Here is a 4,698-nt window from a genome sequence, read left to right on the forward strand (position 1 = left end):
TTGTGGTGGTTGTACCTGCTTTCTTGTATCACGGCTGGAGGTGGCACTTGATGGAGGTGCTGGTGCAGTGGAACTAGAGGATGCACGCGATGTCCATGATGAAGGTCGACCTGTAGAAAAGTTAGTTCGCGCCAATGCCTGTCGATCCTGCACTTCACATTCAGCTTTACAAGCAAGATGGAATAAGCGAGTGATATTATTATACTCCTTATACTCTAGCATGGTCTGAATCTCCTCATTTAATCCACCCATAAAATGTGCAAGCATAGCTTCATTCTCCTCAACAATACCACATCTAATCATGCCACTTTGTAATTCCTGATAATATTCATCTACAGAATTTTTTCCTTGTCTTAAACGCTGCAATTTTTGAAGCAATTCACGTTGATAATATGGTGGAACCCAATGAGTACGCATAGTAGTTTTCAAAGCAGCCCAAGTAGCTGGAATAGGATATAATCTACAATGTTTAGACTACCAAACACATGCAAAACTAGTGAAAGCACAAACAGCAGCAAGGACACGTCTCTCCTCAGGATATTGTAAACATGTAAAACATTGTTCAGTTTCTAACTTCCAAGTAAAATATATATCAGGAACATATCTACCCTCAAATGGTGGAATATTCAATTTTAGTTTAGGAGAATGGTCATGATCTTGTACCTCGGGTGGTGGTGCAGCCCTACTGTTGCGATGATATGCATGAGGATGACCTGGTGGTGGTGGTGCTGGTGGTTGCACGTACTTCTGATTTTGATCAACCTCATCCTCGTACTGGTCCTCCACCTCTATAGTAGCAGCAGGAGCTACAGAAGCATCAACAGTAGGTACATTGGCACCAAAATTTTGACCAGGCTCAAGGGGAACACGCACTGCTCGTCCCACTTGATTTGGAAGGCGATGTTGTTTTTGTTGTTGTTGCTGTAGAGGTGAGACAGGTGCAGCGAGCGGTGGTTGTGGAAGACGCGCGAGCAATTCATTAAACTTGTTATCGAGCTTTGTTTCGAACGCCTTCTCAATGCCGTCTATCTTCTCCATGGCCTCTTCAAATCTGTTTAGCACATCTTCCACCTGTCCACTCATCATTTGCTGAAACTTATCATGAAGCTCCTTGTTCGTCAAGTTCTCCCAGTCAATCTCATTGGCCTGTGATCCTACCATGGTTAGCAGCAATAGAAACACACAAGAATATGATCCTACAGACTACTAACAAGTTGTGGTGGTGGGTGTCACAAATCCGTCAAGCAAATCTCAAATTCTTACCAGTTCTTACCCAGCAGCAGGCGGTGATCGGCAACCGTTGTAGTCAAAACTCTCAAAGCTTGGATAGAGTGATTACCAGGGAGAGTCGAACGCATGACGTAGATGTATGTGGAGCTGGGAAGGCTTATAATATGGTAGCAAAAAGGGTCAGCAATAATCAATTCAGAGGTGCAAAGTTGAATAAACGCTCAACGACGGTACTGTGCTAGTCCTAGGCTAGACCGTGCTAGAGACGCGAGCCTAGAACACTAACAAAATCACGAAGCTGCACGTAAACAAGGGAGGAGCACACTCTGAATTCCCCCCTTTTTTCACCTTTTTTGCACTTTTTTCCTCTTTTTTTTGCTCCGCAACATTTTTTTTTGAAAAAGTCTACAAATGGTCTAAAAACTGCCTAGCCAGAATTTTCCAGGCTTAGTTTTTTTTAATATAGAACTATTTTTATACTGTGGGTAGCATGAAAGTTCGGGAATCCTACTCTATCACGACTCGGAGTATGGCATGATCTCGAAATCCAAAAGAGAGTAACAAAATACTGGACTCGGACTAGTACTGGTGGTGGAGATGAATCTGGTGGAACTCGGACTGGTGGCGGAGATGAATCTGGTGGAACTCGGACTGGTGGCGGATATATGTTCAGGTGGACTCGGATTGGCGTGATGGCGGCGGATATGTGGTGGCGTATATGGATCCGGATTGGCGGTGAATATGTGGTGGTGGTATATGGCAGCGGCGATGAAGTTGGTGCGGTGGTGGTATATGGTAACAACAATGATGATGATGCGGTGGTGATATATTGCAGCGGCGACGTGACAACCTGTGAACAGAACTCGAAACTCTAAAAGACTAGATGCTAAGACCAGCAACTTGACACGACAGTGCAACCGCAAATTCAACAAAGCAAATACAGAAAAGATTATGCAAAGGCTCAGATTGGTTCGGATAGAATGAACTAACCCTAAATTTTTTTGGCTTTTTCATGGACAATAGGTATGAAGAAACAGACTCAATCTAAACTACGAAAAACTGTAAAATCTCACCGAGCAACCTGAAAATCTGATACCACTTGATAGAGGCAAAGGTGTCCCGTCTTTCGATGAGATGGTGACTATTGTTTTGGATGGAGTAGACTTCGACGATCCGACTACGAACGTGCGAGGATGTCGCGCCTTAGCAATCGCTAAACCAACTCCAAGAGGTTATTGACCACGCCGGAGCACGATCAACCTGACCACGAGGGTCTATTTCCTGCAAGCAAACGAAGAACAAGCAAGAAACTGAGATTACAATCTGGATATTGCGAATATAAGAGGAAAGCTTTATTGATGAACGTGGGGTTCTGTGACGTCTTTGTCTGGTTGTTGAACACAAACGAAGTACGCGAAATTGCAGCTATGGCGAACTTTAATCTAAACAAAACCCAAAGTCTAAACGACGCCCTAAAGGTTGTATATTTGGAGGAAGAGGGGGGAATTTCGTGGCCCATCAGGGAGGGGTCTGAAACCAACCCTAACTCTTGTTTCCTCACACATACAGACTCTAAAAACAGCCTATAATCAAGTATTTCAAAATCACATGGGCTTGGCCCAATAATAAGGTGATGCAACACCTAGAATAACCTATGGATGAAAATCATGAAGTAGCATCTTGTATATTTCGTCCAAGGCTTCATGCACTCATTATGGCAGCTTCAACGTCCTGAAATCATCACTTGTAACTCCGTTCTTGTTCCCCTTGCGCATGCCATCATCTTCATGCTTGTTCTTGCTCCAATGTTCATCCTTCTCCAAGCTAGTCCCTTCATTTGTAAGCAAAACAAATGTATCCAATTTAGGCAGCATCATATTTCTCATGAACATTAGAATCATTACCAAGAAACGAAAGTACCTGGTAATTTAATTGGAGTGCGCAAGCTCTAGTAATTGGTCCAGTATGTATAGCAGCAGGGGATGTGGGTGTAACAATGGTATTGATGTTCTCATCATTCGGAGTCTCGGATGAGAACACAGACATGACGAGGAGTCTCGAAATGGTCAAGAGGTAAAGATTGATATATTGGATGATAGTATTCGGACACCGGAAGTGTTCCGGAATGTAGCGGGTACATATCGAAGTACCGAGGGGGTTACCGAAACCCCCCGAGGGAAGATATGGGCCATAGGAGGGGAGCACACCAACCCACAAGGAGTGCCCCCCTCCCAGGAAGGAGGCCGAATACGATTAGGAGGAGGGGGCGGGGGCCCCCTTTCTTCCCTTCTTTTCCCTCTAGTAAAAGGAAAGGGGAGGGGGCGAATCCTACTAGGAGCCCAAGTAGGATTCCTCCTACTTGGGCGCACCTAGGGATGCCTCCATCCCCCTCCCTCCTTTATATACGTGTGGAGGGGGCGCCTAGAACAGACATCAACTATTCATAGCCGTGTGCGGCGCCCCCCTCCATAGTTTACGCCTCCGGTCATATTCACGTAGTGCTTAGGCGAAGCCCTGCGCAGATCACTTCACATCACCGTCACCACGCCGTCGTCCTGACGCAACTCTCCCTCGACACTTTGCTGGATCAAGAGTTCGAGGGACGTCATCGAGCTGAACGTGTGTAGAACTCGGAGGTGTCGTACGTTCGGTACTTGATCGGTCAGAACGAGAAGAAGTTCGACTACATCAACCTCGTTAACAAATGCTTCTGCTTTCAGTCTACACGGGTACGTGGACACACTCTCCCCCTCTCGTTGCTATGCATCTCCTAGATAGATCTTGCGTGAGCGTAGGATTTTTTTTGAAATTGCATGCTACGTTTTCCAACAGATCGATCATAAGAAATATCTCTCAAGGCGTCCCACGTATCCTTGACCAACTCCGAGGTTTCAAGCTGACTAAAATTATAAGGTTACTCATAGTGGGTCTATCTTGTGATCACATTTATGGCAGCCACATGTACTCAACATTTTCATGATCTTCCTCTCTATTGAAACTAGATGATGCCCCTTCTATTGCCGCAGGAATCATGTTAAAAATTCCATAAATAGGTACTTACAAAGAACTAAAATAAATAAGAAAGGTGTATGAGTATTCTCAGTGTAAGATAATAAAACTATGAATATGTGACAAAAGTATGTATGAAAAAACTTTTGAATTGAACTTAACATGACACCATCTTTTAGCAAAAAAAAAGCATGATCTATATATTTTTGCAAAAATGCTAGGCGTACATGCTTTTACAGGAGTTCTACAAGCTCCTTCCAAACTTTCTAAACATTCCCCTCCCTGATTTCAGTGGGGGTGGGCCCGTGCCGCTGCTAATGACCAATTAAAACTGCCATGTCACCATATAACCTCCTCTTCCCTGTAACATCATGTACGTGTAGCAAAGCCGATATTTTTGCTCCAAGAACCCAACACATCTACCGTCAATGACAACCAAAAATTAACTTGTGACTGACA

Source organism: Triticum dicoccoides, chromosome 7B (genome assembly GCF_002162155.2).
Source record: "Triticum dicoccoides isolate Atlit2015 ecotype Zavitan chromosome 7B, WEW_v2.0, whole genome shotgun sequence".
Classification (NCBI taxonomy): Eukaryota; Viridiplantae; Streptophyta; class Magnoliopsida; order Poales; family Poaceae; genus Triticum; species Triticum dicoccoides.